We start from the raw sequence: 13,675 nt of genomic DNA, 5'->3' as shown, positions 1-13,675 counted from the left end.
GTGCGTTGCATTCTGAAATTTCCTATAAAACCTTGTAGTCCTTTGTCGACTTAAGTTGCACCTCTCTAGGTACGTGACTGAGAACCTTTATGTGTGTGTGTGGCTATGGGTGTGTGTGTGGCTCTGGGTGTGTGTGTGCGGCTCTGGGTGTGTGTGACTCTGGGTGTGTGTGTGTGTGGCTCTGTGTGTGTGTGTGTGTGTGGCTCTGGATGTGTGTGTGTGTGGCTCTGGGTGTGTGTGTGGGGGGGCTCTGTGTTTGTGGGGGGGCTCTGTGTGTGTGGGCTCTTTGTGTGTGTGTCGGGGCTCTGTGTGTGTGTGTGGGGGGGGCTCTCTGTGTGTGTGTGGGGGGCTCTGTGTGTGTGTGGGGGGGGGTCTGTGTGTGTGTGGGGGGGGGCTCTGTGTGTGTGGGGGTGCTCTGTGTGTGTGGGGCTCTGTGTGTGTGTGTGTGGCTCTGTGGATAGCTTTTTTTGTAGGTGGCTCTATGTGTGGGTGGCTCTGTCTGTGTGAGGGTGGCTCTGTGTAGGGGGCTCTATGTAAATGACTGTGTGGGTGGCTCTGTGTGGGTGTAAATGCAATAGGTCATGCATTTGCAAGCGATTAAGCTATTGGCATTGTAAATGACAATGCCATTTATTTATGATAAAAAAAAGCCATGAGCAATGCCAATAGCTCTACCTTTAATATTACCAAGACCATTGCATTGTAAATGCTTGTTCTCATTCCTGGTCGGCCTCACATTCCAAATATGGCCCAATGAAATGTCACTCGATAAAGTTTAAATTCATTTTTTTATCATATTCATTTTGTCTCATGGAAAAGTTGACATCATGGAATGCGGGTAATAAGATATTCTTTTACTACTTCTCATTTCACCTTATTCCTAACCCTAGATCTCCACTTATTGCCTTGGAGATGAACTACATGCAGCTTTTTAGCCAGTCCTGTTATATGTGGAGCACGTTGAGAAGTATCAGAAGTAAAACTGCCTAGTCTCCCAACTGGACCAAGAGACAGGAGTTTAGAAAAAGAGGGTTTTGCATGGGTTCATTTAGTCTTCTCGAAAGGTCCAGTGCTAGCTATAAGCAAACAGTTCTTATTGCAGAATTTAGCTGGAAATTTGCAATTAAACACAGTGTGCACAGTTTATCACAAGCAAAATGGGCAATGTTCACTATGCAAATAACATATGTTTATTTTATGGTTGAAGCAACCGAGTACATAAAGTGGTGATTAAGGGAAAGCAATTATGAGTTTTGACCCCAATCATATTTAAACAGTACAAGACGGAAAATGAAACTTATTAATGCATGTGACTGTACTGAAGTAGAGGTCGGGCTTCAAGAAGCCTCAGGGGTCACTCAGGTGCAAATGTCTGCAAAGCACTAGGCTTTGGGTCTTCATTGCCATCACTGCTATTGTTTCCCACATGGTGTATAGTCAATGGGACAAGGCTACTGCAGAAAAGCAAAACAGCACCTGCGATAGATGGTCTAGAACACAGACTGAACTTCTTCACATGGAAGTCGACGGTGGTATGAAGACTGCAGGAAAAATCCTTCTACTGGCATTGCGACAGGTGTAACAAGAAAAATCCAATATCTTACATAAAGTGGTAAGAAACACTGAAACATAAAATGGTTGCCCTGTCCATTCACTGGTGCAAGCTAACAAATGGTACACCCATACCTGCGACGTCTTTGGTCAAGTGAGCCACCACGCTGGTCTCTCCCACACTTATCCCTACCCGCTATGCCGCTTTTGCTCGCGGCCCCTAAAGCGACTGTGATTTTGTTTCCTGTGGTGGATCTCCTAGTCTCTTTCTATGGAGAGAATTAAGAGATTTAGCTTCATGCTAAAATAACACGCAATAACGATGAGTAAGATAGCTTTGCTTAGATGGATTTAAGAGTTACTTTATACATGTCATCACCTATCCATGGGACCATTGAGGAACTTAAAAGTTTTAGTACAATTGCTTCAAAATTCCAATGAGGGGATATAAGTGCAACTGAATTGCTTTGCTAGGTTTGACTAATATAAGTCTGTGTGCCTTCATCTGGTTTCCTCGGTAAACCTTGGTAACTGAAGATTAAACCTGGCACCCATTTTAAAAAAGTGCATTTAATGCAATTTGACCCAAAGACATTCAATGCTCGATGTTTTCAGGCAACATCATCTCAAGTATATACCACTATCCAGCCCAAACAACACACATTATGGCATCTTCAAATGTCACTTAACAAGTGTGTTAAGAAAAAATTTAAAACATCATCATAATATACTAATAAAAAGTAACTGCCTTTAACATCTCAAAGCCTGCACCCATAAAGCATTGTATATAGCAAGGGCAAAAACACTGTACTTGTGCTCGCTTGCCGAGACCAAAAGTCATGGTCAACGACCCGCCAGGTGCAAACGCTCGCATCAGCACTCACCAGTGGTGCAAAAAGAAGCACGGTTATTGGGGAGAGGTGATGGAGCAAGGATTTGCACGTAACGCGACTTGCTTGAATTCAGTCCTCTGGACATAACGTTAATGCGCTAACCAATATGTTTGTCTTATTAATATTGCATTTCACAAAACATTGGGTATCTAAAAGAAGCTTGCATATGTGCTTTTACTAATGGCAATCCGCTTGCAATAAAATGGCCGCTGCTACGTGGGATTTCTTACTGCACATGCATCTGTCACACTCACGTGACATGACGTACTCTTTGCTTTGGAGGGAATTTTTTTGCTTCTTCGCATTAAAACTAAGGTGGCTGAACTGTGTTACAGCATGCATGAAGATTGCACTGCTGCTTTTGCTAAGCTGTTCGTTCTGCCTAATTGTTAACGCAATAGTTAAAATAAAGTAATCGGAATAGAGTAGCGATAAGTGGTATACAGTACATCCAGATATTCTTTGTTATAAAACTTTTTCTTTTCTATTTCTCATATGCCCTCGCAGTCCGGTTTCAGAGCCAACCACAGCACCGAGACCGCCCTTATCGCAGCCACTGACGACATCAGAACCCTGCTCGACAACAGGGAAACAGCGGCCCTCATCCTCCTGGACCTCTCCGCAGCGTTCGACACTGTCTGCCACCGCACCCTAGTCCAATGCCTCAGCAACACAGGTGTCCAAGAGAAGGCACTGGAATGGATCATCTCGTTCCTCGCCGGAAGAACACAGAGAGTCTGCCCCCACCCTTTTCGATCCGAGGCCACTGAAGTCATCTGCGGTGTACCGCAAGGATCATCACTCAGCCCCACCCTCTTTAACGTCTAAATGAGACCCCTTGCAGCCATCTCACGCCAACACAACCGCAACATCATCTCCTACGCCGACGACACCCAACTGATCCTCTCGCTCACCAGTGACCCCGCCACCGCCAGAACTAGCCTACACGAAGGGATGAAAGACGTCGCCGAGTGGATGAAGAACAGCCGCCTGAAACTGAACTCAGACAAGACGGACGTCCTCATCCTGGGACCATCGCCCTCTGCCTGGGACGACTCCTGGTGGCCCCCTGCCCTAGGCAGCACACCCAAGCCAACAGACCACGCACGCAACCTAGGCTTCATCCAGGACTCCTCCCTCTCGATGACCAGATAAGTCAACGCCGTCTCCTCATCATGCTTCTACACCCTATGCACGCTCCGTAACGCAAGATCTTCCGATGGATCCCGACCGAAACCAGGAAGAAGGTCACCCAGGCACTCGTCACAAGCCGACTGGACTACGGAAACACCCTCTACGCCGGAACCACAGCCAAGCTACAGAAAAGACTCCAACGCATCCAGAACGCCTCCACCCGACTCATCCTGGACATCCCCTGATGCAGCTACATCTCCGGACACCTGAAGGACCTGCACTGGCTCCCTGCCAGCAAGAGAATCACGTTCAGACTCCTCACCCACGCACACAAGTCCCTCCACGACCTGGGCCCCAAGTACCTCAACGACCGCTTGACCTTCTACACGCCCACCCGCCAGCTACGTTCGACAAGCCTCGCCCTCGCTGCCGTACCACGCATCCGAAGAGCCAACGCCGGAGGAAGATCCATCTCCTACCTGGCAGCCAAGACATGGAAATCCCTCCTCACCCACCTCCGGCTGGCCCAGGACCATCTCGCCTTCAGGAGACAACTCAAGACCTGGCTGTTCGAGCAATAGCAGACCCCCCTTCCCCCAAGCGCCTTGAGACCCTCCGGGTGAGTAGTTCGCTATACAAATGCTATGATTGATTGATTGATTGATATGCATCGAACTTTGGGCCTGACATATATTTCTGAACTCCATCTTTGGAGGAACTGCGACTGCGCAGAAAACCTCAAGTCCATGAAGCACTGACCTTTGAAACTCGGCCAACTCCTGACTTGCTAGAAGATGTTCATGGGAACGTCAACTCCTGACCCCTGTGAAGGAAGCTGAACTAAAATATGGACTACATTGTAATCATTATTGATACATTCACTGCCGGGTGGAATAAAACATACGTGGGAAGAATAAATTGATGGGTGGGAACACAAACATTAATATTCATTCTAAAAGTCTCATTTTGGTATGGTGTGATGACCTCTACTCATTCTTTTGTCCAATCAAAATTGGGGATCCTTACACTTGCAACATTGGGGGGTGGTACACTGACCTGGAAAATAGTATAACTAGGGTAGGCTTAGCTAGTTAATTTGTCCTACTTGTCCTAGTAGCTGACATGTCACTGACCCACCGCACTCAATAGGAGATCGGGAGCAGAGGTGCTTGCAGAGCCCTCTGTCAGAAGGTTCGAAACCCAGATCGGGTTTGAGAGCTGAAGTGCTGACGAAGCACTTTGTCGGAGAAATCGATAACCTTACCGGGTTCTGGCTATTAGCTGCAAAGTGGGAGTAACGCAGGCGTTACAACTTTAACTGCGGGTGCTTTTCAAGCCCTTGGTGGTCCTGTCCTGATCCAATTTGGCTTTACCTGTCCTGATTCCAATCTGCACCTGCTTGCCTTTATGGTGCCTGCACTTTTGGGGTTCTGTCCTTTAAACTGACCCGTGGCCAGGGTTAGTTCTTCACACCATTCTAGGTAAATATTGAATGTGGGTATGTAATTGTACTGTTTCCTTCTCTCTTCCCACCCTATTGTCAAATGTGTAAAGACTGCTTTATAAAATCTCTGCATATTTTCATTCTAATAGTTATTTTCCTAATTGAGAATTTTCTATTATTCAATGCTTGGATTATGAAATTTTAAAGATTTTAGATAAAGAGTTTAAAACCCTTCCCAAGTTGTGGGTATTTTATGAGAGCAAATGTTCTTATTCTACCTATTATTCTAACACCTTTGATCCCTTAGGACTTTAGGTACCGATGACGAAGATTGGTAAGACAATGGTATAGGTCCTAAATGAAATTTATAAATCACTGATTAGAGTAAGCGCACAGGTTACCTGATTAAATCTCATCATATGTTGTTTGTGGGCCCAGGTGAGTATGGTAATCTGAGTCGGGTGTCTCCCGCTCTATCAGAGGGAGGCTTTATTGCGTGACTGGGTGTTTACTGGCTACAAGGAGTAGGATGAACAGTGAAACAACCAGCTGGTAAAGGTACGTGTGCTTTACCAAGGGGCACTGTTAAACAGATTTCAAGAAATACACAACTCGTGCCACCATTCATTTGGGGATGCCCTGGCACTCTTCCCACCTTCGTATTAACCCTAGAAATACTTTGCAAGAAGCCTCCAACTCACTGGAGCGCTGGCCATTTTTCCGTCTTAGGTCGCAACGTGACTCATCAGGACCGTTTGAGCACTCTCTGCACTGTGCACCTAACCTTGTTTGTTTTCATTCAGCTGCTGCTCAAACTCATCGATATTGGCTCTGGGACTGTGACGGAAGTCAGATAACCAATAATAAGAAAGGCACAAGGAGGGGTGATAAGCCTTCCATTAAATAAGGAGAGTAGCAGAAACTACATTAAGTAACCAGGAACTGCATGTCCCGGCAGGCAGTGCGCACACACCTAACACGGCAACCATCGTGGTGATTCCTGTTGGAGCAGAGACGATCGAGGACCCTCCTTACGGACCCGAACTACCATATCTGGGTTACTATTTTGCATAATTGACCTTCCGCCTATCAAATATGATGCCTTAACCAGATGAAGAAACGACAAAGGGTCACCAAATAGAATATCTTTTCTTCTGAAATACCTTATTACCATTAACAATCCATAAGAAACTGTCAACAACGAACTGATAAGAATTTGTCAACCAGAATTGACTATATTGACTGTTCAAGCCCTGAAGAAGTCCCTGGTTGGGACGAAATGCGTTGGCGGTTCCAAAAGTGATGCTGTCAAAAGTTTTTAAAGATTGAACAATAAAGAACATTTGAAACTGAAAACATCGGCTTGTTTGTGAAATCAAACTGTCTTTGACTTATTGATTGTCAGTCAGTCAGTCAAATTAACTTTATTCGATTCGATTAAAATCATACAAAGTACATAAAAACAAAGTTATTTACAATTAAAAAAGGATTAAACAGTTTATTTACAAACAAGTTAATTTGGCATGATGTTATGATTAAAACATTTAAAAACGAGTTATACACACTGGTTTGACAAATTCATACATCTTCTAGATCTGGACGCTGCCACTAGGAAATTGGCCATGGCGAACGTAATACATATATTTCCTAGGGATTTTAAATAAAGCATGGCCGGTCTCACCTGGGAGAAGCCGGCTTCCCTTAAGACAGGTAACAAGTATTTTTTTCTTTGTGCAGAGAAGAAATCACAAAACATAACAAAGTGCATCGTGTCCTGAACTGAAAAGTTGTCACAAGTGCAGGGAGGTGCTAACTCTGGTTTCATCCAGGTTTTAAAATTGCCCAAATAAAAATGAATACGGTTGAACCTAAATTTTGTTAACAAAAATCTATGAAAGGGATTTGTGACAAAACATAAATAGGGCTCAATTGCAAGTGAATGAAGTGACAAATAATGCAGTCGTACAGTAGGCTTTAGTAATTCTGATTCTTCACGCAACAAGCATTCCCTAGACGTGAACTGTTTTTTAATTACGATCACATCCTGCTTTGTAATGCCAGAGGGAACAGTGAATAAGTCTGGGCATCCCAGGTCGTTAAAAGATTTTTTTAGGTACGCCAGCCATGGAATCGTACAACTATTCTCCAGACTCATCACATCCCTCATAATCATGTGATTTAGCGTTAGTTCAGGGTTTAACCAGGTCTTAAGCCAGTATGTTAAAGGTGCCAGTCTCAGTTTGTCCTGACTTATTGATTGTAATAGATTGTGCTTAAAGTGTGCTGGGCTACCATGTGTAACACGGCAACTGGGACAGCTCAGCTGCTTGAAAGCAGGGGGGAGGGTGCAAAGCAAAACAAGCACACTGGAAAACAGCCTCTAACATTTGACCTCGGTCTTTGAATGCACAGCAAATATAACTAGATACAGATAAGAACATGATTTACAGCCCTGTTTGCCGAATCAGTCCTAGGAGCACTGAAAATATCCATCAAGTATTGGGGCGCATCTCCCGGGGAGTGAACAACTGACAAAAAGGAGGGACAAATAGCAAAGACTGACCACTAGCAAGCAAGGATTTTTGAAGGACACTGAAACAAATCAATGAAAAGCTGTAAGCCCACAGTATATAAGTATATACTAAAGTATATACAAGAGGTCTCAAAAGCTCGACCTACAAAGTACAGATTTAAAAAGTGCATTCAAACTAAAAAGGGTTTGTATAACTATTTTAAATACACCTGCAAGCTAGGAATCACACTTATTGTTCTAGTAAAATGATATGCAATTGTGTTTTTTTTTATTCCAAATTTAAATTGCAAGAATATGGCAATTGCCATGGGCGGCAGCATGTTTTTATACTTTTGCATTTTTGTAACATATTTTGCAATAAGAAATAAATCAAAATAACCATCATGTCTCCTTGCTTCTGACGGGGATTGAAATGCATGGGACATGGAAAACAAGATGGAAAGGCAAAAAACAAGTATTTTGCTTATAGGAGCATAAAACTCAGCCCATACCGAAACACATATGCTAAGACATCCCCTATACCAATCATGTTCAATATAGCAAACTTCCCTCAATTTCTTAAAGCCAGGTAGGGAATAACGAGTGGGTATGTGTCTTTCTAGCCATGAAAGATAATTAATCTATCAAACTTCACATTCCAAAAAATTAGGTCAGGTTAACCCCTTCTGTGCGCCCGAAATTTCCGCACTGTACGGGAGTTTTTATTAGTGGGCGGGGAATCAGACGGCCGGGGGGAGTCCTGCGCACCCACCCACATTGTCGCATGACGGCTTCCGACCATCATGAGCATGGAAGAGGTTAAGTAAGATCGTTGATATCTAGCAAAGTGACTTTTCCTGATGCCTCAAACCTACAATACACGTTGTGAACGCAACTTGAAGACACATTGCTCGAACATGAGTAGCTTGCTACAGGTGGAAAACACGTCTATGCCTTCTCCAACAACTCTCTGACACTGGGGACATACATGTTATCTGAATCGTCTCATTTGTATCTATGTACTTTAGTGAGCTTAACATAAAAGTTAAAAAATACTTGATGGCCCTCATTGAAAGGTGGGTGTAGTATGGTGGGGTATTTACCATACATGGTGAATAACATTATCCAGTGCTTAATTTTAGCCAATGGTTTCCGGTGCTCGGCACCGGCAATTAATTGTCAATACCGGTGCTTGTGACAGTTGGCCAAAAGGTTGCGTCATCTGAGATTACCACAACAACGGTCAATTATTAATACAATATACATTAAAAATGACTATTCCCTACCGCCAAGCCATTCTTATAGCCTTGGGGGCCTGGAATAGTGTGAAGTTTCACACTTGTAGGAGTGCGATGGTTATTAGTTGTGTTTGTTCTGTCATTTGCAGCATAGCGAGGGCACTGTATGGTGCAAGCGGCAGTGGCCTCCTGACAAGAGCCCTGGCACTTATTTTTTTTTTAAGCACTGACAATATCCAAGTGTGAGTTATTTACTACACAGTCTAAATACAAGGGTGAGCAAAGTTTACATAATTTGCTTTTGCGTACTTCTGTGAAATATTAGGAAAATAAGGTTAAATTATTCGCAATTAGGCAACATACAACTCCGTCATTTATTGATATATTTTAGCATGAAATGCGCCCTCAAGAGAACTTTTGGAAGTGGGTACACATTTTGCACTAAAAAAACTGCAATTGCAGACAATTTCTGGTAGCTCATGTTGTTTCTGTGTTCCTTCAATATAATTTTGTCTCAAATGGTGGAGTAATTATGCAACGCAGTGTGATAGTGTCAAGTCCCTCAAATGAAATGATTTATGACAACATAATTAAAATTTCATTTGTGCCTTATAAATACTTCTTATTTCAAGGATTCAACTGGAAAATAAGCACAACCTGCAGTATTGCTTTTTAGGAAACAGAGGGGCATAATATCAAGGGGGTTTTTCTCCGCTTTTTTGCCGTTAAAAGCCAAGAAAGCGGAGATAAAATTATCTCCTTATTACCTAGCTGTCGCTAACACCAGTTAGCGACAGCTAGTAGGAGATAGCGACCATCTTGGGCCCCGCTTTGCATGTCAGTGATATTTATCACTAATGACATGCAAAGTGGGCGTGCCAAGATGTTAGCGACTGGAAACAGTCGCTAACATCGCTATCCCCTATTACCAACTTTTGGAGATATTCGCGCTAAGCACGAATATCTCCAAAAGCTAACACCTGCCCCAGAGCAGTTCTTAGCCATGTTATCCAATGGTAGGTGGATAGCATGGCTAAGAGCATTAGCTCTGTAATGTGTGAATATCGCTGACTTTTCAGCGATATTCATGCATTTCGGACGATTTTTATCGCTTAGGAGATATTCCTTGATAATAGCGATAAAAATCGCCGCAGCTCGGCGATAAAAATATCGCTGCTGAACCAACATAGCGATAATTATCGCTAGTTGTTGGTAATATGCCCCAGAATTCTGCATGTCGTTCTGCAGCACACATAAAAAGACGAAAACCTCTCTAGTGATTGTGTTGGTGCAGAAAGGTGTTCTTTTCTGCACAAAAACAATTACCCCTACAATGCTTACACCCTTGCACCATGGCGCAAGGGTGCTTGCATTCACACTTGGCAGCCCATTGTGTGCCAGCACAGGGGAAAAATACAGCAATGCTCAGCATCTTACATATATGGCACATTCCCGCCCTTTTCTATTGAGTCACGGCAGCGCAGCAAGAAGGCTTGCTGTGCTACCGTGTGTCAAAATATTGTAAATGAGGCCTATATTTTTTACCCCATAAATATCAGCTCCCATGTTTTGTGAGGATTTAAAAATCACTAAGCAAATCTCACCATGTTCAGTGAAGTATCTCATTCATTGGGTTCTGAGAAAGGTTGATGTAGTGTTCTACTTCTATCCTGGAATGCTGTGATCTGTATCCAGGGGATGTTGACTGAATTGTGGAATATGGTGGTTGCCTAGGAGTGTTGCCGGGCTAGTCAGTTTACAGGTGTAAGGTGCTGATGTTGGATGGGGTCTCTGCTTGATGAAGACTTGAATTAATACCTCTTCAAATACAATTTTGGACTTCTACCTACTTTATCACTGGGAGACCGGGATCTTACATTTGGCTATGAGGATAGGACGCAGCTCCTAAGCGTAGGATCAGTTGGTTGAGCTGAAATCTGGTGGCGCAGGCTGCGCTGAAATCATCTGTGGCATGCTGACACACACTGCATTCACGGGGCCTCATTTATGACTTTTTGCCGTAGGGAAGCGCAGCAGGCCTTCCTGCTGCGCTTCCCTACGGCAAAAGAAAAGGGCAGAAATGCGCTGTATCTATAAGATACGGCGCATTCCTGTCCTTTTCCCCTGCGCCGGCGCACAATGGGCTGCCTGCGCCAGCGCAGGCACACTTGCACAATGGTGCAAGGGTGCCTGCGTTGCGGGGAAGATTATTTTTATACAGGAAGGGAAACCTTTCTGTACAAAAATAATCACAAGAGGCTTTTCCTCTTTCTATGTGTGCTGTAGAATGCAGCACACATAGAAAAAGGAAATACGAGGAGAAATAAAGACATTCCTCCCTGTTGCGCCTCCCCTGGGGAGGCGTAAGCTTTTGGCACTGCTTCAGAGTTACGATTTCTCGTAAATCTGGGGCAGTGTCAAAAGGCCATGGATGTTGCTGGGAACGCCCCCAGCAACACCCATTGCACGCCCCTTTAACGCAGAACACTGCGTTAAAGGGAGTGATATTTATCAGGCAGCAGTACGCCACAAAAACTGGCGTACTGCTGCCTGATAAATACCAGGCAGGCTTCTGCGCCACGGAACTTCATGAAAAGTGAAGTTCTAATGGCGCAAGGGGCCTCATAAATGAGGCCCACGGTATTTACCCTGGCAGTGTGAAAAGCTGTGGAATCATTTGCTCCATGCTGACGTGCACAGCATAAACAGAAGTAATTTTTCTCTGCCAATTGTGGAAAAACACTTACATGTTTGTTAAGGTCCATGAGAAAGGAAGCTTTGTTTCTACACAGCTTTGTTAATGAAAATGTTAATAGTGTGCTCACGCTGATGCTCACAGCATCTCGATGTGTTTTTTTGCAAGTTCATTGCATCTGGAAATTTGTGAATGAAGTTAGTCAGACTGCATGTTGCACGCAAGAGGTGTTCACTTTGATGAGCACGGTGATTTAATTTCTCAGTTGGGTGTCAGTGACTTTGTAAATTTTGTTTTATTTTAACCTTGAGCTCATAAGTGTGGTTGTCCCATAAGCCTTCACCATGCAAAACGATCCTGCGCCACCATTTATTATATCCTCAACTGGTGAACCGGTTTTACCCTGGCTAAAGTGAAAAACTGAGAGAAAATCATAATTGTTAATACACTGTTTAGGTTGGGAGGGTCAGGAAGTATTTGAGCATCTTCCTGATCATTCAGATGTTGACTCTTCAAATCTTAACAAATATGAGATTTGCATAAAAAAGTTGGATCTGCACTATCTGCCGAAAGTAAGCGCAGTTCTGGAATGATGAAATTTGATTTATGGTATGATACCACTTTGGTAGAAGGATGCAAAGCCAAGATGAGTCTGTGGAGCAATATATCACTGTGTTGCATAAATTGGCTTCAACTTGCAACTTTGGAGCATTGCTAGAAGAGAGACTCAGAGATCAGCTAATGTTGTGTTGTATTATTGATAAAGCCAGAGAGAGCTTATGGCAAAAGGATGGTCATTCTTTGCAAGAGGTGTTCACCATTGCCAAGACTCATGAACACTCAAAAGCCTGCATAGAAACCACTTGTAAGAATGTTCGCCTGGAAAGGAGTGATGGTGGTGTTATGAAAGTAGAGCATGATAGGGTGGTCAGAAACAAAACAGTCATGAAGGCGGATAATAAATCTGTTAGTTCCAGGGTAAATGTTTCAATGTGGAAACTCTGGGCACATGGCAAGCTTTAATGAATGCCCTGGTTGGATAGTAACATGCAGGGCATGTGGGCGTAAGGGTCATTTTTCGAAATGTTGCTGGTCTAGTAGAGATCAGAGAAGTGGATCTCTATAAAGAAGTGGTGGAAGAGGTCAACATCTTTCAAATCAAGGGGTATCGTGGTGAGGGTCCTATGGAAGTGGTCTTGATTAATGATGCGCCAGTAGACATGCTCTTTGACTCAGGTGCTAAGATAACATTAATTCCTAAGAATTTCTGTGAATGCCATCTTGTAAAGAAAGGCAAGATAGTAAAGCCAGATATAAAGCCAAGATGGTATGGAGGAGGAATCATTGACCTCCTAGGTTACTTTTGGGGCACTATTGACTCTAAGGGGAGGATTATCCCTGGGAAGGTGCACATTTCCATGAAAGGGGACTCTTTGATTAGCTGGATCCACTGATGGGATTTGCGTGTTTTATTGGACCCCAATGAGAGCCCCTCAGTGTGTTAAAAGGAGGCGCCACCTGTCAAGCAGGTGGGCGAAGTTTAGAAAGCTTGGGTCAAGGAATTTCCTGAATTGTTCAACAGCAAATTGGGGTGCCTCAAGGACTACGCGCATGTTATCAAAATTAACCCTGGAACTGTACCAAAGGTCGCCAAAGTTCTAGGTGTTCACCTTTTGGTGAAAGAAAGTATGAGGGTTGAGTTGGATAAACTGAATGTGAATGAGATAATACAAGAAGTTGAGGCCAATGGGGAGGCCAGACTGTTGTGTTTACTGTTCACAGTACCATGCAATGTACCAGCACACCCCTCGTGCTGGATGGTTTATGACGTCAGTGTGTTCTGTTGTGGAACGCTGGCAATAGTTATGACAGTTGGGGTGATGACAGTTACTGGAGGGCTCTTAGGCAGATGAGACGTCCCAGGGTGTCAGTGCGCTTCATGAATAAAGCTTTTATCAACTTACCTGTCTCACGGGTCATCTTTACAATTTGGCGACGATACGGGATCACTGACACCGCGACGAACCCACGTGTGGTCAGCTGTTCAACATTTTGATCAGGGGACGTCTTCGTGTTGCTGAGTCCTGCCATTCTGGTTTTCCTTCTTCTGGTGGAATCGTCAGGGAATTACAGGCTCTGTGAAGCTTTCTGTCTTCTATGGCAAGTTCTGCATGGCGGCTATCCATTCGTCCTGTGCTGTGTGATCGG

Source organism: Lissotriton vulgaris, chromosome 2_1, assembly GCF_964263255.1.
Source record: "Lissotriton vulgaris chromosome 2_1, aLisVul1.2, whole genome shotgun sequence".
In the NCBI taxonomy this organism is placed as follows: domain Eukaryota; kingdom Metazoa; phylum Chordata; class Amphibia; order Caudata; family Salamandridae; genus Lissotriton; species Lissotriton vulgaris.
The sequence above is the reverse complement of the archived record's forward strand: the minus strand, read 5'-3'. Positions refer to the sequence as shown.